At 35.5% G+C, this 25,501-nt stretch overlaps 1 long non-coding RNA gene across 3 annotated transcripts in view; it reads left to right on the forward strand.

The window, feature by feature from the left end:
• Nucleotides 1-2,031: 2,031 nt before the first annotated feature.
• Nucleotides 2,032-25,501, forward strand: part of LOC116581830 — a 137,983-nt gene continuing 114,513 nt past the window's right edge. For 2 of the 3 annotated variants that reach the window (XR_004282248.1, XR_004282247.1), the window contains exons 1-4: nucleotides 2,032-2,101; nucleotides 2,527-2,632; nucleotides 16,008-16,086; nucleotides 17,397-17,494. This is a non-coding gene — a long non-coding RNA (uncharacterized LOC116581830). Of the gene's footprint in view, nucleotides 2,113-2,526; nucleotides 2,633-16,007; nucleotides 16,087-17,396; nucleotides 17,495-25,501 lie in introns of all 3 variants that reach the window. The other variant, XR_004282249.1, reaches the window with a different exon arrangement.

A 25,501-nucleotide genomic window follows, 5' to 3' on the forward strand; every position in this document is an offset into this window, starting at 1 on the left:
TTTATTCTAGAGGAGGGAGGGACAGAGGGACAGTGAGACAAGCAGACCTCCCACTGACCAGGGAGCCCGACGCCAGGCTCAACCCCAGAACACTGAAATCATGACCTGAGTGAAAAATCAAACATTAGACACTTAACCGACTGAGCCACCCAGGTACCCCAAGAAATATATTTTGTTAAATTTTATGAAATTGTTTTTTATATATATTGATATGATCATTTTACCTTCATTCTGATAATATAATAAATTATATTCATTTATTTTCAAATATCAAATATTTTTAATTATTTAATTAAATTATTAAATAATCTCTATACTTTTGGAGTGACTCCCATTACTCAAAGCTGTTTCCCCATTATTACGTATGTAAATGTATTCCATTTGTTGACATTCTGCTTAGAATTCTCATATCTGTGTGCGTGGGAAATACTGATCGCTAATTTTCTTTAATTGGAATGTCCTTCTAAGGTTTTGGTATAACGGTTTCCTGGTCTTATAAAGTGTGTTTGAAAATATTCCCTGTCTTTACTCTCTTCTGTAGTTTTCATGCAAGATAGTTTTCTCTCAAAAATTTTTGAGAATTCACCAATTCTCAGGGAGAAACTACAAAAGAAGTAGTTTTTAAGGGATACCTCATTCAAAGCGTGTCTGTCTCTGAGGATGTGTCTCTGTTCCTGTTTACAAATACTTTTTCCATGTCTGCTACTACCAGGTGTGCTCATAGACACTGTGGGTTAAGTCTGGACAATGACTGTAGGAAGAATATACCATTTTTGTTCCCATTTTGCAGATGAGGGAACTGAGCTTCAATTTCTCTCTGGTCTCAAATAAGCAGAGAGAGGGACTAAATGTGCAGGCAAGGGACTCCAAATTCACGATGCTTTCCATTTTATATATAACCTCTTATTTCCCTCCTGAATAACTACTGTTTTAAGATTTTTCTCATACTGTTGACAAAGTATCCTAGATGATTTAGGTGCATATTCTAAATCCACTGATATTTTAGAGGAAATTTGTTAAGAAATACAGCGAGTGACAGTGCTATTTTAATTTCATGACCCCCTTTACCCTGACATCTGTGTGGTCAAGTGTTTTGTCATTATCACTATGACGTTCAAGGTTGACTTAGCTTTTTAATGCAGTCTATATGGATTTCTGGGTTTTTGTAAGTCATTTTTAAAATTTATTTGATATTCTGTTCAGTTTGAGGTTAGATTTAGCATGAAGTTGTCTAGAAAATGTTTCCATATTTTTTTAAGTTTTCTCATTAAAGAAGAAAGTACTATAAGGAAAAGTATTCTGAGGGAGGAGTAGAAGAAAAAGCTATAGTGTATGTAATGCTTAATTTTTTAATGTGATAAACTACTGTTAAAAAAATTTTTATTAACACATAATGTATTATTTGCTTCAGAGGTACAGGGCTGTGAATTATCAGTCTTTACACAATTCACAGCAATCACCATAGCACATACCCTTGTTAAGACTAAACAAACACGTGCTCTTTCTCTCTCCCTCTCCTCTTTTATTTCTATAGTCTAAGAATTGAAATTAGTTGTGAAGAGAAAGATGATTGACAGCTAAAGACATTCATACAGAAATTCAGTTAGATACTCCCCATGCTTTTAATTTATAAGAGTGTGAGTTTTATTGAATTTTTTGTTGGTAACAGAAGGAGAGTTAAAGTGTCACTGGGACACACATTTCTCAAAGATATTTTATGTTACCTCAGTACATGAATTAAAGGCAGCATTGGATTAACATATTGCCCCTTCTTTGGACACCCGGAGAGTGAGTTTTCAGTTCTTTAAAAGATAAATGGATCCTGGGTAAAGTTAGTAACAGATTTTTTATTCATTTAACCTTGGTACAGCACAAAGTGTTGAATAGAATATAAATAACATAGAAAGTTCTGGGCTTATTTCCAACAAAATTTTGGCAATAATGGTCAATCACCATGAACACCCATTCTCCCCATCCCCAGGAAACCTGATTTTACCACAGGCTAATACGTACATATCTCTATTTTTGCAGTTGTAGCCATTGGAAAATTTCCAAAGAGGAAGGGAGATCAGACAAACATGCACTGACGAACACAATCAAGGTATTGTGCTAGTGAGTGTGATATATATCTTGGGGTTTTCCCATACTTTTATATGGGCAGTGATACCAAAATACCATGCATGCTATGTTAAACCCATTTTTGAATCACACTGTGTAGAATCATGGAGTGGGTGAGCCTTGGCTGCAGCAGGAAGCAGTAAATAATCCAATACCCCAAATGTCGTACACGGGCGCTCCCCTGAATGTTGCCTTACAAATGAGTACACAAGCAAGTCATGGCAGAAACCTGGCACACATAAACGACAAGAAAAGCTCTTGCCTGAGATTCCCCTTTTAGAAATTTGTGCACGAGTCTTCTACAGAATGCCATATATATCAGTCAGCAGGGGTGAGAATTTATATGGGAAGCAAGACAGATGGCGATGCCCAAAACAGTGTCCAACAATCGTGTGCTTCTGTATCCAGGCAGGCATTCTAAATCTTGGCACTAGAAGAAGCTGGCAAGGACTGCTACTTGGCCTACCGCTACTAAAGTCTGATACTCCTAAGCTAATGGCTGTTTCTTCAAATTGTGAGTAAATTAATGCTAATCAGGCAGTGAAATTTGGCTAGAAATATTTCTCTAATCCAGTATCCGAAGCCACAGCTGACAATACTTGTTTTTTGTGTGTCTTTTCACATATGTGCCATGCTCAGGATTTCTTCATTTGTCTGATTCAGTTCTGACATATAAAATACTTGGAAGCTGCCACTCACATCTTTAAAACAAGAAAACACCAAGCAAACTGAAAATCGATGACCATTCCTGGACACATAAGAGAACTGAGATTGCAAGGTAAAGCATTACTTTGGAGGCACAGGGGAATCCAGGAAGTTAGAGCTGAGGTCCAGTCACTCAAACCAGAAGCTTTTTTTTTTTTTTTTTAAAGATTTTATTTATTTGAGAGCTTGGAGGCATGGAACAATGCGTAAATGGTAAATTTAATGACTTGTTAGAGACGGATTGTGGCAGAAGCTCCTGGGGTTGGGGTCTTGGGAGCTGGCCCACACTTCTGTAGGTTTTATCTCTAGGGACCCTGCTAGGTTTCTACAGAGAAGAGACAAGAGAAGTCTCTAACTGGCTCTGCGAGGAGGAGGAGGGGGGTAAAAGCTGAAACACACCACGTGTTCTCTGTAACAAAGACTCAGTCTTTAGGGAAAAACATTTAAGGGAGGCTTATCCCAGCTTCAGAGAAGAGACAGTGCCTCTGCTCCAGCCCCGCTAAACGTCCTCCTTCAACAAAGAGGGCTGAGGAGAAAGAGAAACACTAGTGAAGGTCACAGCCCAGAGGCCCATTATAAGACTTTCAGGGGTAAGGAGTGGGTAAATCTTACAATTTAGGGGCACCTGGGTGGCTCAGTAGGTTAAGCATCTTCCTTTGGCTCAGGTCATGATCTCAGGGTCCTGGGATGGAGACCCGCATGGGGTTCCTTGCTCAGTGGGGTGCCTGCTTCTGCCTCTGCTTCTGCCTGCTTGGGTGGCTGGCTGGGGTGGGTGGCTCAGGCGGTTAGTTAAACATCTGCCTTAGCTCCGATCATGAGCCGCTCTTACTGCTCCCAGATCAGCAGGGAGTCTGCTTCTCCCTCTCCCACTGCCAGCCCCCCGCCCCACACTCCCCCATACTCTCTAGTAAATGAAGAATAAAATCTTTTATTTTGAAGATGTTATTTATATATTTGACACACAGAGAGAAATCACAAGTAGGCAGAGAGAGAGGGGGAAGCAGGCTTCCGCTGAGCAAAGAACCCAATGCAGGACTCGATGCCAGGACCAAGACCATGACCAGAGCTGAAGGCAGAGGCTCAACCCACTGAGCTACCCAGGCGCCCTGAAAAATAAAATCTTTAAAAAAATTAAGACTTAGATCTGATCCTAAGATTATAGAACTCTCCCCTCCCTCCATCTCAAAAACTGTCCCGGAGGGATGCAGTGTAATGACAGCGGGTTACAGTGGAAAGAGCTGCACAACACGGATTCTCTCTGAGGAAAAGTACTTAGGAGCCCCCAAAGTCGACAGCATGGATAGCAATAAGAACTTTTGAGGAATTTGGTATCACTGGTACCTAGCCCTACAGCAAATAGTAAACAAATCCCAGGTCCTAGCCAGAATGTCCAAAACTTCGTGATATAGGCTTGTTTACCTCAGTTCCGATCACCTGATGCATCATGTTCAGCTTTAAACAATAAACTACAGGACATACTGACATGAAGACAATTTGAAGAGACAAAACAACATCAGAAGGACTTGGAGGTGGCACCTGAGTGGCTCAGGTGTTTAAACATTTGCTTTTAGCTCAGGTCATGATCTCAGATCATCTCGGGGTCATGGGATCCAGCCCCATGTTGGCTCTCTGCTCAGCAGGGGTCTGCGTCTTCCTCTCACTCTACCTTTGTCTTTTTCCTTTCTCTCCTTCTCTCTCTCTCAAATAAATAAAATCTTAAAAAAAAAAAAAAAAGCAGACTTAGATATGACACAGATGTTGGAATTGTCAGACTGGTATTTAAAATACCCCTGATTAACATGTTAAGGATATGTAAGAGATACACAAAATTGGAATACCCAAAAGGGATAGTAGGAGAGAATGAAGCAGAGAAAAATAAGTGAAGTAATCATGACTGGAAACTTTACAAATTAATGACAGACACAAACAACAGAGTCAGGAAGCTCAGGAAACACAAAGCAGGAAAAATAAAAGAAATATACTAGGCATGTCATATGAGAAAAATTAAAATGAAAACACAAAACATCAAAGCCTATGGATTTAGCAAAAGCAGGCCCAAGGAGGCAGTGTATAGTGATGAACGCCTACATTAAGAAAAAAGAAAAATTTCAAATAAGCAACTGAACATTGCATATTAAGGAAGAGTAAAAATAAGAAACTAAATCCACCATTACAGAGGAAAGAAAATAACAAAGATCAGAGTAGAAATAAATGAAATCGAGACCAGTAAACTAGGAAAAATTAAAACCAATAGCTGTTTTTGTTTTGAAAATATAAACAAAGCTGAGAAACTGTTAGCAAGACTTAATAAGAAAAAAATAGGGAGAGAGAGGACTCAAATATATAAAATCAGAATGAAAGAGAAGCATTACAACTGATACCACAGAAATAAAAATGAAAATGCAGATAAGCAATTTTATGTCAACAAACAGAGCAACCTACAAATAATGGATAAATTCGTAGAAACATACAACCTACCAACACTTACTTATGAATAAATATAAAATCTGAACAGCACAAAAATACATAAGAAACTGAATCAGTAATAAACAAAATTCCCACTCCAATCCCCTCCTTCATTTTCTCCTTCCTTCTCCTGATGTTCTCCACGCTATTCCTTATGTTCTACAAATACGTGAAACCATGTGATAACTGACTTTCTCTGTTTGACTTATTTCTTAAGACAAACCATGAGAGACTATGGACTCTGAGAAACAGTTTTAGAGGGGAAGGGATGGGGAGATGGCTTAGCCTAGTGATGAGTATTAAGGAGGGCACATATTGCATGGAGCACTGGGTATATACACAAACAATGACTCATGGAACACTACATCAAAAACTCATGATATAATGTATGGTGAGTAAAATACACACACACACACACACATTCCCAAAGGAGCAACAAAAATATCAGGAGCAGATTAATTTATTGGTGAATTGTACCAGGTGTTTAAAGAAGAATTAATGCCAGTACTTCTCAATCTTAAAAAAAAGAAAGAATATCAGGGAACACTCTCAAACTCATTTTTGAGGTCAGTATTACTCTGATACCAAAGCCAGATATGGACAGTGCAAGAAAACTCTGGTCCAGTATCTTTGATGAATATAGATGCAAAAATTCTCAAAACAAACAAACAAACAAACAAAACTAGAAACCAAATTCAGCAGCATATTAAAAGCGTCCACACCATGATCAAGTGGAATATATCCCTGGGATCTAAGGATGTTTCAACATATGTAAAGCAGTGAATGTGATAAACACATTTATAAAATGGAAGATAAGAATAATTTGGTTATCCCAATAGATGAAGAAAAACTATTTGGCAAAATACAACATCCTTTGATGGCAAAAACACTCAACAAATTTTAGTATAGAGGGAATACATCTCAACACAATAAAGCCATATATGACAAGTCCACAGCTCTCATCATAGTCAATGATACAAGTTTGAAAACTTTCCTTAAAGTCGGGAAAAAGACAGGAGTGCTCACTCTCACTCCTCCTAATTGACATAGTACTAGAAGTGCTGCCCAGAACAATTAGTCAAGAAAAAGAAATAAAAGCCATCCAAAACAGAACTGAAGTAGTAAAATTATTATTCATTACAAATGATATAATCTTAGATATAGTAAGTGCTAGACTTTCATCAAAAACTGTTAGCATTGGGACGCCTGGATGGCTCAGTTGGTTAAGCAGCTGCCTTCGGCTCAGGTCATGATCCCAGCGTCCTGGGATCGAGTCCCACATCGGGCTCCTTGCTCGGCAGGGAGCCTGCTTCTCCCTCTGCCTCTGCCTGCCATTCTGTCTACCTGTGCTCACTCTCTCTCCCTCTCTCTCTCTCTGACAAATAAATAAAATCTTTAAAAAAAAAAAAAAAAACTGTTAGCATTGAAAAATGAATTCAGGAAAATGCAAGATGCAAAATTAACATATAGAAATTAGTTATGTTTCTAGACACTGACAATGTATAAAGAAAAATATATAAATAATCTCCTTTACAATAGTATCAAAATCGTTTTTAATTAGGAATGTATTTAACTAAAGATATGAAGATCTGTACATTGAAAACTATAATACTTTGGTGAAATAACTGGAAATAGACAAAAATAAATGGAAATATATTGCATGTTCAAGGGCTGGAAGAATTACTATAGTTAAAAAGTGCATTCTACTCAAAGCAGTCTGTAGATTCAATGCAATCCCTATCAAAATTCCAATTATAATTTTTATGGAAATAGAAAAAGCAATCCTATAATTTCTGTAGAATCAGAAAAGACCCGGAAGAGTCACTGCAATATTTAGAAAAAAGAACAAAGTTGGAGACATCATATTTCCTGATTTCAAACCACACTACAAACTGTAGTATTTAAAGTAGTTTGCTATTGACAAAATAAATAAATAAATAAAAGGACTGTGCTGAGAATAATATTGAGAGTTAAGAAATAATTCCATGTATATAGAGCTAAATAATATTCAACAGAAGAGCTAAGATTACTCAAAGAGGGAAGAATAGTCTCCTCAATAATTGTTGGGAAAATTTGGTAGTCACAAGAAATAAAAATTAAATACAAATAAATAAAATACAAAATTGAACTTCAACACAATTCATAAAAACTAACTCAAATTGGATTTAAAGATTAAATGTAAGTCCTGAAATCATGAAACTCCTAGGGAAAATAAACAAACAAATTAACAAAATAACAAAAAATAACAAACAAAATAAACAAATAAAATTGAACCCCAACACAATTCACAAAAACTAACTCAAATTGGATTTTAATATTAAATATAAGGCCTGAAATCATGAAACTCCTAGGGAAAATAAAGGAAAAATCTCCTTGATGTTGATGTTGGCAAAGAGTTTTGGGATATGGAACCAAAAGTACAAGCAACGGAAGCAAAAATCAGCAAGTAAGATTACCTGAAGCTTAAAATTTTCTGCACAGCAAAACAAACAATCAACAATGAGAAAAGACAGCCTACATAATTGGGAAAAAAATGTTTACAGACTAACTCTCTGATGAAATTAATATCCAAATATGTAAGGAACTCATACAATCCAATAACAAAATAAATAATGATAACAATATGATTGAAAAATGGGCAGAGGACCAGAAAAGACATTTTTCCAAAGAAAATGTACACATGGCCAACAAATACATGATCAACATCAGTAATTTAGGAAAATAAAAATCAAAACCAGAATGAGATTTCACCTAACATGTTAAAATATGTCTTATGAAAAAAACAAGAAATTATAGTACTAAAAGCACGTATTCATAAAGAAGAAATATCTGTAAGCAATAACCTAATGTTCCACGTTGTTGAACTAGAGAAATAAAAGCAAATTAAGCCTAAAGAAAAAAAAGGATATAAATAATAATAATAATTATAGCAGAAATCAATGAAATTTAAAAATAAAAAAACAATGAAGAAAATCCTCAAAACCGAGGTCTTTTTTTTTTAAGATCAGTAAAATTGGTGAACCTTCAGCCAGCCTAACCAAGAATACAAGAGAGAAAACAGGAGCTATCAAATCTGAAATGAAGGAGGAGTCATTTGCCACTTATCCCATGGGTAGTAAATTATAATAAAATAATACTATTATTAATTCTATGTATGTAAATTTGATAAGTTTGATGAAACAGACCAGTTTACTGAAAGAGACAAACTTCCCAAACTCCCACCAAGAGAAATAGATCATTTGAATAGTCTTATATTTATTTAATAAAAGGAATCAATAATTATTAACTTTTGGAAAAAATAAAGCACCAGGCCCAGATGATTTCACGGGCCAATTCTCCACATTTAGAAAGGATTTATATTAATATTCTTTTTTTAATATAAATTTTCCATTTCTCTTTCTGAAAATAGATGCAAAGGGAATACATTATTACCTAGTCTATAAGGCAAGCATTACTCTCATAACAAACCAGAAAAAGAAATTGTATCAAAGAAGCAAAGACCATGAATATGTACGTAAAAATCCTCAACAAAATATTAAAATATTAATTCCAACAATATATAATAAAATTATATACCATGCATGACCACTGGACATTTGTTTCATATATGTGAGTCTAGATAAGCATTTGAAAATCAATGAATTCCATCATGTCAACAGACTAAAGTAGAAGAGTCATATGATCATATCAATAGATGCAGAGAAGCATTTGACAAAATCCAACACCTTTTCATGGTAAAAATTCTCAGGAAAAGAGAGGAACTTCCTCAACTTGATATAATTAACATCTACAAAATACCTGTAGCTAATACACTTTATACTGAGAAATTGGACACGCTTCCTAAGATCAGAGAAATGTCAAGAATCTTATGTCTTACTGCTGGATTCAAGATCATATTAGAAATTATAGGCCGTATAATGAGACAAGAATAGGAAATAAAATATATTTAGATTGAGAAAGAAGAAATAAAACTATCCTTGTTTGCAGACGACATAACTCTCTCTGTAGAAAATCCCAAGGTACAAAGAGAAATAGCAAAAAAATTCTGGAACTAGTAAATGAATATAACAAGATCACAGGATACAAGGTTAATATACAAAAGTCAATTATTTTCTTAAATATCATCAGTAAACAATTGGAATTTGAAATTAATAAAACATGAATTAGAATATCACCAAAAATAGAAGTTGCCCTTCAATTAGATAATGGTTGAATAAACTGTAGTATATCCTTATGATGGAAAATTATCCAGTGATGAAAAGAAATGAGCTCTCTGGCCATAAGAAGACATTGTGGATCCTTAAATGCATATTGCTAAGTGGGAGAGGCAGTATTTGAAAAGGCTACACATGAGAATAATTTGAGCATAATAATAATTGTAATATTGGATAAAATTTCAAGTATAAAATAAGTATATATGAGTCTGAACTCTTATAAATTAAGGATCGAATAAATAAGCCAGTTCAGGAAAAGGGGTAGTTCTCACATGAAGATGAATTTCCAATAATTAAGGTATATATTCTGCTCTCCAGGGGTGGAGCATAATCTCTCATTCCATAAATTTTAGATGCTTTTAGTAATTTACTTCCAATGGGGACCATGGGGACAGTGGGAGAAAACAGAGTAACTTTATAGTAAAGAAATATGACTTATACCTCTTTAGTCAGGTTATCAAGTATGACATCAAAGGTGATGTCATGGTGATGTTATGTGCCCTTGACCTGATATGGCAAAGATGGTAACATACTCACATTTGAAGAACTTAGGAAAATATTTTATAGGAAAGTAAAGAAGGGGTTGTTCCACAGGACTGGTGAGAAATAATGAATTCTAAAGATTTCCTGTATACAGGTTCATGTTTTATGAAATTATTCTATACTATATCTACTTATATTTAAAACAGTGATATCTAGAAAATTTTATTCTAATGCATAAGTATCCATCTTCAGGGAAGTAAACTGTTGTAGTATATCTTATATATAATTTTATAATCACTGCATGGGGATGTAGTTGACATGTCCACATTTTGAGCAATTACAGTATTATTTTTAAACTTATTTAATAAAACTGCTACAACTGGTAAGTGTATGACTAGTAACCCCATATTAATAACTTTGTATTACATACTTTTCCTCCTTTTTTGTTTATTTTCTGGAATTTCACCAGATGACCTCTATAAGCATTTAATTTAATAAAAGCTAGTACTGATTTAGGTATTGTCATTCATACTAATATGATTTGTTTAAATAGTACTTAGTTGAAAATAAAAGAACTATCCTATACTATAAGAGATGCAAGGACTTAGAATCATACATATACGGAACTCACATGAGTGGTTTTTATCACAAAGCATCATGAGTCTTACTCATTTCCTTTGCTCATGTTGGGGAAAAATTTTTATTCAGCCCTTTAAGGTTCTTTTAGTGATTCTAAAAATTAAATTGGTATGAGCCAGATTAACAGGAGGTGAAAAAAATTGTGTGCTGACAGAGACCCAGTGATAAAATAAGACCCGAGGAAATAATGAAGGCAGGTAGCTTTTATACTTTTTAGTCAAAGAAGTAATAGATCTCTGAGGAATTGATGGGACAAAGAAAACATACGTTTCAGAGCTTCAATTAGTAAGGAATTCTAACCTGAATTTTGGGTAGGGTAGTAAAGTAGTAAAGGTAACAGATTTGTTCTTATAGCCCTTTTCAGCTCTGAGGTCCCTATCTTTGTTGATAAGAATGTCTCTTTTCCTCCTTATACGGGGTGGTTTATTTAATGCTTTCTGGAGACAAAGTGGGGTCTGAGTTCTCTATGTGCATTGGCTATTTCTTAAGTAACATTAAATTAAAATAATCATTATGCCCTACTGGCACATTTTGGGACACCCTGACCTTGGCTCCCACATTCACATTGTTCATCTGCTTACAAAATATTTATTGTGCTACTTAACTTTCATAAATAACATCCACCCATCAAGGTTTTGTTCAATTTAATTTTTTCATATGAACATATGAAGAATATCCCTACTGCCATAGGCCATAGGGTTAACTAATATCTTTTAATTTTCACTGACATGGTCTTGGTCACTTATTTTGGAATTCAATCTATTTTACCATAACCAGTAATTTATATATATATATATGTATATATATATATATAAATATATGTATATATATATATATATATACATATATATATACATATATATATGTATATATATATATATATATATACATATATATATATATATATATACACACACACACATACACACACGCATACATACTATATACATAATTAGAGTTCATCATTAAAGTTCATGACAAACTATATCACCAGCTTTCAGAACAGAGTTTAAACGTATTTTCCATAGAGAGAATGGTTTCAGTAAACTTTTTTTTAATGTTCTGATTATATGCAGTAACTATAAAGCTACAACCTCCAAGTATTGTACATTATCAGAATTTGGGGGGAAATAATTAGAACATTGATTAAGATAAAGATGTCCTAAATTTGAATTAATATTTTAAATTAACATTTAATTTTAAATTAGTTCATATCATATTTTTTACAGAAGGAAAATGCTTGTGGTTTCATATTTTTTTTTAAAAAGGGTGTTATTTAGAAACGCTTATTCAGAATTATTTATTCAGATTCACGGTGTCATTCAAAAACCATTTTGACCATGCTCGGTTTCACTTACCAGATAAGAATTTATCACCCACCTACTTAAAGAAGAACACTGCTAAGCAATGTGGGCGATACAGAAATCACCCTTTCCTCCATTAGCTTATGAACTAATGTGATGAGGTAGGATAAGACTATCTGGGTGAACACTAGTCTATATAATACATACACATGCCTTAGATTTGAATAAGAACTCTTTCCATTACTATGATAAAACCTACTAAATCATTTAATCTCATGATTTCCCCCTAAAAATTTCTGTGTCACAGAGAAAATAATTAATATGGTTTGATTATATGAACAATTACATTTTCTAAACAAAGGGCTATGCAAATGGTCAGAATTCAATTTTAGAGTCTGTTTTAGAATTCTGAAACTCTCCACAGGATTTCAAAGGAATGCACTACAGAGATTAGAGAGGAGAAGCAAAAGGTCTTTATTCTTGGCTGTCAGTAGAGTACCAGGTCAGCAGAGAATATCATTCAAATAGTCAGAGGTCACCTTATCAAAATTTAATGAAAAAAAAAAATGCAAGCCTGTCCATTTCAGAACTTTCTTTAACTCCGAAAATCCTGGATTATTTTTGTGAATTCATCAGAACTCACACCCATTATTCCAAGCAGTCTTCTAATGAAACATCTTTACCCCACCCTGTCATACCCAGTTAAGTTTTCCTACTTATAAAGAAGGATTTCAAGGTGAAGGAATCAAGGTCAAGGCAGTCATGATGTATTGGTAATTTAATAAACTATGTGAATTAGGTGGCCTGATAGTCCATGATTACATTTGGAGGAAGAATTTCTAAAATACGGAGTTGTGCTTAAAATCATAATAAAATCTATGAAAGCATCAATAATAAAAACTAAACAATTAGGGTGCCTGGGTGGCTCAGTGGTTTAAAGCCTCTGCCTTCGGCCCAGGTCGTGATCCCAGGGTGCTGGGATCGAGCCCCATGTCAGGCTCCTGCTCCATGGGGAGCCTGCTTCCTGCTCTCTCTCTGCCTGCCTCTCTGTCTACTTGTGATCTCTGCCACATAAATAAATAAAATCTTAAAAAAAAACCTACATAATCTATGTGTGTCTGTGTATGAATTACTGTCCTAAACATTATATATTTTGATTCTCTAATCATTAATATAACTCTGCCATATATATATATACTATTAATATCTCTGCTTTTTGGAGGAAGACACCAAAAATGAGAAGAGTTACTTGTCCAAAGCCACAGAGCTAAATAAATGGACACCTCAGTTTTAATGTAGTTAGAGTATGGTGACGATGAAGTGATATGTAATATATTTTTCATTCCCCTAAATGCATAAAAAATATTTCTATATATTTATTATTCTATATATTTATTATTTTTTTAATTTAAAAGTTTTGCTTTCTATGTTTAAGTTTTACTATACCTACATCAGTTTTAAATTATGGTGTAATAAAAGAATCCAGTATCTTTTTTTCCATGATAACCAGTTTTTCCAGGATCATTGTTAAGTGATTATTTTGCCACTGATGTGCTGTGTTATGACTTTTATATTTTCATTGATTATGGGTCTGTTTCTGTGATCCCTATTTTCCTCTATTGTCTTTGATAGTCTAAAATATGTCATAATATGTCTGCAAGTGAATTTGCTTTTATTTTCCCTGATAGGGCCTTTTTGTTTCCTCTGTCTTTGGGTTCATATCTTGTAAAAAACATTCAGTTTTTTAGCATTTTAAATAGTAACTTTATTATTCATTTACCCTAGAATTTCTTTCAGACCTTACTTAGCCATACAATAATCCTCATTTTATCATCCTCATCTCTTATCTCTTATTTATTGTCATGGTTTTTCTCTTCATTTCTCTTTATGCTAATTTCTGGATCCACCATTGAATGCACTATTTCCATTGGGCTGTGTTTAATTTGTCAATTAATTTATTCATCCAGTTTTAAATTAAAAATAGCACTTTTTAACATATGACATTAATTTGTCATTTAATTTACTCATCCAGTTTTAAATTTAAAACAGCAGTTTTTAATATATGATATTAATTTGTTTCTTTTCCTCTGTTAATGGTCACTTTTCAGAGTCCCATGCTTCCTACTCATTATTTTTAGTTCCCCTTTTTTATTTCTTTATATAGTGTCTTTATTTTTATTTTGTAGCTGTAACTGGTATTTTACACTTTAAGATCATGTCTTCAGAGTCCAAATTATATGTTATTTCTGTCATTCATTGTATGTTAGTAATTTTTTTATTGGTCGATTATTTTTCTGCAGAAATTCTGTTTGCCTGGTTTCTTTCAAAAGTCATATCTTAACTTGGATATTTCAAATCCATTTCTGCAAATCTGTAATGGGTTAATTTAATCCCATTTAATCTCATCAGTCCAACATCAGCTTTGGTGCTTGTGGTTCCCTTTTTCACTGAGTGCTTGAGATTCTAGTACTCTTTTACTTACTGATTATAGTCCCCTATTTTTAGTTGGGTTTGTTTTTTGGTCTTGGGGACTGTGTTAGTTTCCCGTAGCTGTCATGATGAATTACCACAAACTGAACAACTTAACACAGTGGAAATTCAATCTCTCATAGAAGTTCAAAATCATTGTGTCAGCAGGGTTGCAATCTCAGAAGACTCTCAGACAAAATTCCTTTGTGTCTCTTCTACTTTCTGGTGACTGTCTTCATTTTTTGTGACTGCATCTATCTAGCATTTGCCTCTATCTTCATGTGCCTTTCTCTTCCTCTATGACTTCTCTTCTGTTTCTTCTAATGACACTTATAATTGGATTTAAGGTCCTCCTGGGTAATTCAGAATGATCTCATTGTAAGCCCTAACTTAATTATATCTGCAATGACCCCTTTTCTAAATATGGTCACATACTCAGCTTTTAAGAGTTAGCATGTGGACATATCTTTTCTTTGGGAGGAGGGCATCACCATTCAGTCCATACAGAGACTTCCCTTGTTTTCTGTGAAATATGTTCTGTCCTTGCTACATCTTGTTTTATGTTTTTAAGATTGCCTTTCCGAGTATATTGTTTATGTAGAGCCCTTTTCCTATATTACTTTTGAGAATATAGGGTTTGGAGTCTCTATAATTTCATGGTTCTGATTCCGATTTTGGATAAGACTATAGATACCGAAGTAGAGAGGAGATATATATGGATGGCTAGATAGAAAAATATAGATGTATTTATATATGGGGCACATCATTCATTCAATAAACATTTACTGTTTATTACGTGCTTACCTCATACAGTCTGTCCAACCAGCTGAGTATGTAATAATGGACATTAAGTCAAAGCTCCTGCATTAGGTGACATTCTGTGCTAGTGAGGTTTAAGTGGTATTATTGTTGTTGTTGTTGTCAGTTAACACTGAGTATTAAGCTCTTCACCAGGCTGCAGCCCTCCTGCAATCATGTCAGTTAAGTACTGTTACTACCCAGTCAGTCAATATAGGAAAATATGTCATCATTACTCTTAAACATGATACTGTTCATAATGTAATGTCTTTGTTTTTAACATCTTCAGGTTGATAGCCGAGAGATTTATTGTTTACCACAATTTAATTTTTTTAATTTTTTTTTATTTTGTTAAAGATTTCATTTTTTTATTTGAGAGAGAGTGAGCACTCCTGCAAGCAGACAGAGGGGCTGAGGGGGCATCGCCGAGGGAGAGGGACAAAGAGACTCTGCTCTTAGTGCAGACCCCCACATGAAGCTAGGTCCCAAGACCCTGAGATCATGACCTGACCTGAAGTCAAGAATCAGATGCTCAACCAACTGAGCCATCCAGGTTGCCCAGATAGCCAAGAGATTTAAATTCTAATCTTAACTCTGCCACAAGCAAACTAGGCATTTTTGATCATATTGTTTAACTTTATAGGGCGTAAGATCTCACTTGTCACAAAGCAGACACTGCAGGGGATAGGGCATTTGAGATTAGGTTAAGTCACGTACCATGTCGGTGTGGGGACCATGATTTCTGCTCCACTCTCGGGTGTACATGTGTGTTTATGTTTAGACCTGTAACTTATCTGATGTGCTTTCTCAGTTTCTAGGTGCTGAATGTTAAGATTTTTGGATCTGAGGAAAGATTGTCTCAAGCCTCAGGAGAAGCATGTGTCATACAGGTAGACTTCCATTACAATAAGCTTAGTGGGACACAAAGATACCATCAGAGACACCTACTGAAATCTAAAGAGAGCCATTTTCCAATGTACCTTGGGTTTACACCGTTCAGGGAAACAAGACAAAGCAGGGAGTTGAAAAGAGAGGAGGCAGGGTCAGTCTTCCTCTATTCCTCTACAAATACGAGATTTCCACCCTTAGACACTGCACTTGTCCTGTCAGGTCTGTGACATCTAGGAATGAAAGCTCCAAATGGTAAAGCCTTTTAATCTAATTAATTTGATTTAATTCAGGTCACTTAACAGTCCCCCATCCTAAACTACTTCATCCCTTAGAATATTGTTTATAAATATGCCACACTGTTATCATTTTGACAGTGCAGTATGACAACTTACCAGAAACTAATGTACCACCCAGTATTTTACAAGGTAAATGTACTCACTGTACTTGATCCCTTGGCCCCGTGAAGCTGTCAAATGCAAACCAAGCCTGTGGCTGGAATCACGTGACAGTACCAGGTCATTATTGGGTGTCTTAGTGAGTCTGGGCTACATAACAAATGCCATAGACTGGATGGCTTAAACAACAGACATTTCATCTCACAGTTCTGGAGTTGGGAAGTCTGAAATCAGGCAGTCCGCATAGTCGGGCTCTAGTAAGTGTCCTCGTCCTGGTCTCTTCACATGGTGGAGAGAGAGAGAAAGCAAGCAAGCATTCCCAAATCTCTTCTTAGAAGGGCACGGATTCCATCATGAAGTTACCATCCTCATGACCTAAAGACTTCCCCAAAGCCTCATTTCCAAATACTAGGAATTAGGGGATTAGGGATTTAAGTATGAATTCTGGGGGACACAACCATTCAGCCCATCACAGTGATCCTCTGGGTAACCTGAAACTACAGTTAAAATAATTTATTTAAGATTATCTTTTTAAAAAAAATATTTTATTTATTCATTTGAGAGAGAGAGAGAGACAGAGAGAGCACAAGTAAGGGGGAGCAGAAGGCAGAAGGAGAGGGAGAAGCAGGCTTCCTGTAGAGCAGGGAGCCTGACATGGGGCTTAATCCCAGGACCTAGAGATCATGACCTGAGCTGAAGGCAGACACTTAACCATCTGAGCCACCCAGGCGCCCCTATTTTAGATTATCTTTTAAATAAATATACAAATTTTCAAAATTATATAGACTATAGGTTGATAACCACTGATAAAAGTACATGTAAATATAATTCCTACCCTTGGTCAATCAGTATAATTTCAGAAATGAATTGTGTTGTGAAGAATACTCATCATTGCTTTTTTTTTTTTTTGGTAGTCATCACTGGGACTTCTCACTGGTGACCATTTGTCTCCTTCTGTCTGGCACATGAAGACTGAACCCCTTGTGTTGGATGAGCCTGTATAACAGATCTGGTGAGTCTCACATCAAACATGATGTTTTATGTGTAGGTCAAAATCCTCCAAAGCTTTCTGTTATTTCTCTATTGGCCTCAGGAGGCTTGCTTTGCATTATTCAGTTATCCAGTGTTGACTGAATACCAGCTCCTCATTCGGTCCTTTAATCAAATTACACACATACACATTCCTTCTAGGACTGTACTAAAATTATGCCATAAAATCTCTACTCTCTTTCCTTAAGGAGTTACAGTTCTAGATATATCAACAAGCATTTAAACGAAGATGATGTTGAATTACAAAGGGTGCATGACAGAGAATAGCATGGCAACCTTGTTTGATAACACTGTTGTGTTATTGAAATTTGCTAAGACAACAGAACTTAAGTGTTTTCAAAATTTTAAAAAGGATACATAGGTGAGGTAATGCGTGTGTTAATTAATTCAGGAGTGGGAATTCTTGCACAATGTATATGAAATAATATTGAGACTCTAAATAAATTGCTATTTTATTTGTCAGTTATACCTCAAGAAACCTTAACAGAAACAAAGGCAAGAGTTTACAGGTTTGAATTAGAGGAAAAAATTTTTAGAATAGAACATTTAATGAGCCTATAATGGGGGAAATATAGACATTTCTCTTATAAAACCTAATATAATTTCAAAATGCTGGGTTTTTTGTTATTTATAAAATTTACTTTCTATATGAAAAACATTCTGTGAGTTACAGTCATAGTTTATTACAAATATTAATGTTCATCCTCAATTATTTGTGTTTTATGTTTCCTATCTGACACTGCTTATTTTCTAATTTAAGAGAGTCTATTGTTTTTAACAAAGATATTTGTTTGTACCTAAAGGCAGAATGAAAAAGAAATTTGTCTCTTTAAATTCACCTCTAAAATAAATATTATTTTTGTCCTTAATTTTTAATGTGATATATCACATTTATCGACTTGCGTAAGTTGGACCATCTCTTTGCATCCAGGGATAATGCCCACCTGATCCTTGTAAGGTACTGTGAATTTGGTTCTCAAATATTTTGTTAAGGATTTTTGCATCTGTGTTCATTAGAGCTGTTGGCCTGTAGTTTTCATCGTGTGTGTATGTGGGTGTTCTCATATAGTTTTGGCATCAGGATAATAATGACCTCATAAAATTAGTTCGGGAATGTTGTCTCCTTTCCCACTTTTAGGAAGAGTTTCAGAAGGATTGGTATTGTTTTGTCTTTAATGTTTGGTGGAATTCACCAATGAATCCATCTGTCCCTGAAATTTTCATTGGGAAGGTTTTGATTACAAATCAATCTCCTTAATTATAATCGGCCTGGTGTGCTTCTTCATGATTCAATCTTGGTAGGCTGTATGTTTCAAGGAATTTTTTAAAGTTCTTTTTATTTTAATTCCAGTATAATTAACACACAGCGTTATATTAATTTCAGGTGTATTAGATAGTTTTTCAGTAATTTTGTACATTACTCAGTGCTCATCATGATAATTGTGCTCTTAATCCCCACCACCTATTTCACCCATTCCTCTACCCACTACCCTTCTGGTAACCATCCATTTGTTCTCTACAGCGAAGAGTCTGTTTCTTATTTTGTCTCTCTGTATTTTTTTCCCTTTGCTCATTTGCTTTATTTCTTAAATTCCACATGAGTAAAATCATATGGTATTTCTCTTTTTCTGACTAGCTTATTTCACCGAGCATAATACTGTCTAACCCCATTCATGTTGTTGAAAATGGCAAAATTTCATTTTTTATGGCTGAATAATAGTCCATTGTATATACATAGCACATCTTTTGTATCCAATTCACCTATCAATGCTACCATAATTTGGCTATTTTAAATAATGCTTCCATAAATATAGGGGTGCATATCTCCTTTTAAACTAGTGTTTAATATTCTTTGGGTAAATACCCAGTAGTGGAATTACTGGATGGTAGGGTAGTTCTAGTTTTAACTTTTTGATGAACCTCTATACTGTGTTCCATAGTGGCTGCACCAGTTTGCTTTCCTACCAACAATGCAACAGGTTTCCTTTTTTCTCCACGTCCTTGCCAACACACTTTTTTTCCTGTGGTTTTCATTTTAGCCATTCTGACAGGTGTGAGGTGATAGCTCATTGTATTTCTTATTTGTATTTCCTTGATGATGGGTGATGTTGGATATCTCTTCATGTGTCTGTTGGCCATCTATATATCTTCTTTGGAAAGATGTCTGTTCATGTCTTCTGCCCATTTTTAAATTGGATCATTCATTTTTGTTTATTGAGTTTTACACTTCTATATATATATATTTTTTTGAATACCTTTTTTGGTATTTTGGGGTATGTCATTTGCAAATATCTTCTGCCATTCTGTTTGTTGTCTTTTAATTTTGTTAGTTGTTTCCTTTACTGTGAAGAAGCTTTTTATTTTGATGTAATCCCAAAACTTTATTTTTGCTTTTTTTCCTCCCTTGCCTCAGGACACATCTAGAAAAATATTGCTTCAGTTACTATGAAAGAAATTACTACCCATATTCTTTCCTAGGAGTCTTTAGGATTTTCTCTTTCAATTATTTTGAGTTATCTAATTTGTCGGCAGATATTATTTCAGGTTATTTTCTTATGATCCTTGGTATTCCTCTGTTATCAGTTACAATATCTCCTCTTTCATTTCTGGTTTTCTTTGAGTCTTCTCTCTTTTTATTTTAGCTTGTATATCTGAATGTTTCAATTTTATCTTTAAAATCTGGAGAATATTCAAAGGTGCTAAAGAATATGTTTTCTGCTACCTTTGGATAGAATGTTCTGTTTAGGACTTTTGGGTCCATTTGGTCTAAAGTACAATTCAATTCTAGTGTTTTCTTTGTGATGTTTTGTCTAGATGATCTACCCATTTTTGAAATTGACGTATTGAAGTCCCCTAGTAATATTGTATTGTTGTCCACTTTCCCCTTCAGATCTTTTAATATTTGCTTTGTCTACTTAGGTGCTCTGATGTCAGGTGTATAAATATTTACAAATGTTACATCCTCTTGTTGAATTGGCTACTTTATCATCATATATGACCCTCTTTGTCTCCTGTTACAGTTTTTGACTGGGGTGTTAGGTATGCAGTCCAACCCCTTGTTTCATGGGGAGAAGCTGGGAGTCAGGATTACCCCCTAATTTTATGGTGCTATGCTAGATGTGAAGTTTATGGTAACACTGTGTCTTACTTAGCCTTTCCTGCCTGCTCTTATGCGTATGTATACATACACATAAGAGTATGTATACATACATATGTATGTATATATATGTATGTATGTATATATGTATGTATGTGTAGGAGTCACTCAGCTAGTTTCTAAGTTTCTCATAAAATAAACTAGTGAATTGCTTTGTGTGTAGCTATATGTACCAGAGTATAATGTAACTTTATCTTTCAATCTGTTTTTAGGTATAATTTTTGGGAATTTCAAAGAAAATAGTACATAAAATAAGAATGACTTCCAAGAAGATTTTGCTCTGATTTTGAAAATTAACATATTGGTCATTCTTGACATCTTGCCATTAGCAATGGCATGGATGGGGTATGATGCTAAGTGAAATAAGTTAGTCAGAGAAAGACAAATACCATATGATTTCACTATATGTGGAACTTAAGAAACAAAATAAATGAGCAAGGGGGGAAAAAGACATAAACCAAGAAACAGACTCTTATCTTTAGAGAACAAAGTGGTGGTGACCAGAGGGGGAGTGGGGGATGGGTTAAATAGGTGATGGCAATTAAGCGGTGCACTTATGATGAGCTCCAGTCCAATTAAAATAAAAACTAAAATATGTATAAACACACACACACACACACACACACTGATATATATAACAACATCCTTTCTCATAGTACATTATAAAGTATTTTATACAGTGGTGCTTTCTCTGTGCATAAATTTTAAAAGATAAATATTAACTAGAAAGGGTGCAATGCATCTACCCTAGTTTTAGGAGGCAGTCTAAACAGTGGTCACGTGAATGAAAACAGAGCCGTTTATTAATAAATAGAGTTCCTTAAAATTTTGGATGGATGAAAAAAAATTTTTTTTGGATGATTGAAACTGAAACCATATATATATATACACATATATGTGTATGTGTATATATATATATATATATATATATATATATATATATATATATACACACACACAGAGACCATGTGATTATGTACTTAACTCTCTATATTTAGACATTGCCAGAAGAATGTCAGACATTCCAAGTCCCCCAAACACTGGGAACCAAATAATGGGTCATTTATATATTGTTCTTTACACAGTTTTTAAGGACAGTTGTTATGTAAGGCATTTTAAATTTACTTTGTCCGTTCTTCATTGCAAAACAAACCAGTCGTTGTCTTTACTTATTACTTTATCATCTAAATTTAGATTCGTTAAAGTAAAATGTTGATGTTTCAACCTTGTGCACAATTTTTTAAAACTCATATCCTTTATAGAAGAGAGAATTTTAACCAAAGGAATTAGGAAGATAATATCTAAAAGGCTCTTTATAACCAGCTTCTCTCTCCTGGCAACACCTTGGGCTGGCAGGGTTGAATGAAACCAGACTTCCTTGTTTGTTGATAGAAAAGATCCCAGGCTCCCAGGCTGACTCCTAATGCATGCGTAGTTGGGCTTTGCCAGTTACTCAGAGAAACCAAAATGTACCCCACTTGATAAAGTGGAGTCAGCAAGCTGAGCTGCTGGTTGACAGGGACGTAGGTCAGACAGGATGGCACTAGCTATGACTTCTTTCTCTTCACCCCTAGTAACTACTAAAGCTTGTTGTTGGGTAAAATCAGTGGTTTCCTGGAGTTATGGAATATCCCAGGACATTAAGAATAAGGGGATAGGAACATCAGGATGAGCTAACTTCCATTATAAACAATCCCCAAATTTTAATACAGTATGTTTATTTTGCACAGGTACTGAAGGCACTAGGAGCCAGGGCTATAAGGGATTTATGCAAAATCTGTCCACATTGCACATGTAAGACCTGTGGGTATAACTCATTAACATGACCTCACTGATGTTCGGTAGAGGCTGACTTTATGCCGAGGAGAGAGAGAATGGAACATGATAGCAGTTTTTTTTCCATATTATAATTAGTAAAAGGAATTAACTAATAAATACATTTTACATGATATTTTCCTTAATTCCTAAAAAGAGTTCTGCATAGTACGACGCAGCAAAACCGAGAACTTGGAAATAGACATGAATAGCTTATGCCTCGCTGATTGTTGACCAAGATGTAGAAACAATTCAGTGCAAGGAGAACCTTTTCCAAATACGATACTAGAGCGATTGCACATTAATAGGCAAGATGTAAACCTCACCTTAAACCCTACACTTTATGAAAAGATTAATTCAAAATGAATCACAGGGGGCGCCTGGGTGGCTCAGTGGGTTAAGCTTCTGCCTTCAGCTTGGGTCATGATCTCAGGGTCCTGGGATCGAGCCCCGCATTGGGCTCTCTGCTCAGAGGGAAGCCTACTTCTTCCTCTCCCACTCTCACTCCTTCTGCTTGTGTTCCATCTGTCTCTGTCAAATAAATAAATAAAATCTTAAAAAAAAAAAAAAGATGAGTTGCCAAACATTTAGATTTTTACATTAGTATATATGGAATACTTTCATATTAATATAATTCTTTATCTTTAAAATTAGATGATATCAAATTCTTATCTTTAAAATTCTGCTGCTAGAGTATTAATAAATGTGCTCTTTATCTGAATGTAATGCACAATTTACATTTTTACTAAAATCGCAGGTTACCTAAATAAAATTTAAGAAATATCTTGTATTGAATAAAAATGTATAACAGTTGAGGAATACCAATAAAAATAGACATATATGTACTTGTTCTTTATATCCCAATAGGAATTTTTTTATATTCATTTAAAATACAGGGAAATTACGCCATATTTGTCTCCCTCTTCCAAATAAGTAGCTTCTTTGCTAAATATAAAAATATATTGGTGTGAGAAACGTTTGTTTCTTAGTATCCTCTAATATTGTAATGGAGTATTTGCTTCATTAATTATATAATTTTTTTAAGGTTCTGAAAGCCCAGAACCTTTTGAAGTGATTTGGTAGCTTAATCTACATTTACCAGACAACAGATTTGTGGTTTCAAATCCATTTTGCACACAAAAGTGATGCATTCTCTCATAATCAATTCTATAAATAAATATAATTTTTGTCATTCTGACATGGTCATATTTGTCATTATCAGTTAAAATTCAAATAGAGAGGGGCACCTGGGTGGCTCAGTGGGTTAAAGCCTCTGCCTTCGGCTCAGGTCGTGATCCCAGGGTCCTGGGATCGAGCCTCGCACCGGGCTCTCTGCTCAGCGGGGAGCCTGCTTCTCTGCTTGCCTGTCTGCTTGTGATCTGTCTGTCATAAATAAAACCTTTAAAAAATTTTCAAATAAAGAAAATTCCTTTTCAAATCATAATATTTTTTCAAATCATAAAATTTTGCATTTCTGAACATATTTAGCAGCTCTTTCTCTGAGTAAAGTGCTTATGAATTTTATGATTGAACCGGATCAATATTATTGTTTCTTCCAGAAATCGATTGGCCTGCATTTATCTTCTTCTTGTCCTTTGAGTGAAACTGCTTCTAGTTTATTCCTTTTACTTAGATTTTTTACTTACAGGTTTACTTATATTTCTCTCTGAAATACGGGCAGGGAAAGGAATTTCTCCCAATTTTAGAGAAAGGACACATTTACAATGTTATTTACACTTTGAGGGATAGCCATAAATGGAAGAAAATAAAAGAGTGCTGAGTCCTCGGATTGAAAAAAAAAAATCGTAATAAAATTTGACTGTAACCAGATAAGTAAGATCACTTTTAAGAGAATCGTATTGCTCAAGAGACCCACATCCAAGTCTCAAAAAAATGACTCTTCAGTGTGGCCAATAGAGTCTCAAACAATGACTCTCCAGTGTTCGTGGGCAGTGAGCCTGCGGGGTCTGCGCTGACCCTGTCCTCTGACGGTGAGAAGCAGCCACAAGCGGACATCTCCCTTCTGATGCTGTACCAGTTCAGCGGACCCGAGACGGCTGTGTGCCCCCCATCCTTTCCCTTCCCAAGGGGCTGTGTGTATCATGGTGACGTTCTTCTGTCCCATCACTGTGGATTGTGTGAGTGCAAGGGAGATTCCTTTTTGGTTAAGTTTTCTCTCCGACAAGAGCAATAGCGGGGGGATTTCATAGGGGTAAAATGGTGTCATTCAGGGATCCTAGACTTTGACCTTGACGCTGTGACGTGGTGGGATTTAGAGTCTCTCCCTGGGGAACAGGGTGAGTGCAGCTTCTGTGCAGAGAGTGTGCTGAGTCAGAGGTCGTGTTGAGAAGGACACAGACGGTTTTTGTTACTTTTCCCATGAAAAAAAATCAGTTTCTCTTTCTTCTGGGTGTATGATAGAATTGCACTCCTCAGCCTTCTTTGAAGTTAACGGAGGAAATGTCACATGTCAGCCAAAGAAATGGGAACAAAGGGGACTGAATCTTTCCTGGGCAGAAACTTAAAGGCCGTGCACAGTTCACGCTCCTAAGTGCGTGTGTTCCCGGAGACGGACCCCGGCAGCTGAGCGGTGCCCGGCCTGCGCCAGCCGCGGGACCGTGAAGGTCGGGAAGACCTCGCCTGTCCTGGTGAATTAACTCTAGGTACATGCAGATCGCACTCAAAGGAGACATAATGCAGTCCTTATTAGCATAGATGGAAATATAGTTACATCAGACGCTAGGGAGCCCGAGAGACTGTTTTACATTAGGGAGCTGCCCATGCCATTGTGGGGCTCGCAAGTCCAAGTTCCGCAAGGCAGGCGGGCAGGCTGGAGACGCGGGGTAGAGCGGACGCTATAGTTCAGGTCTGCAAGCGGTCTGCAGGCAGAATCTCTTCCTCCGTGAGCCTCACTCTTTCCTCTTAAGACCTTCCCCTTCCTGACTGAAGCCCACCCACGGTCAGGCAGATAGCCTGTACTTTCAAAGTCTACTGATT

The sequence above is a fragment of the Mustela erminea genome, chromosome 21, assembly GCF_009829155.1.
Source record: "Mustela erminea isolate mMusErm1 chromosome 21, mMusErm1.Pri, whole genome shotgun sequence".
In the NCBI taxonomy this organism is placed as follows: Eukaryota; Metazoa; Chordata; class Mammalia; order Carnivora; family Mustelidae; genus Mustela; species Mustela erminea.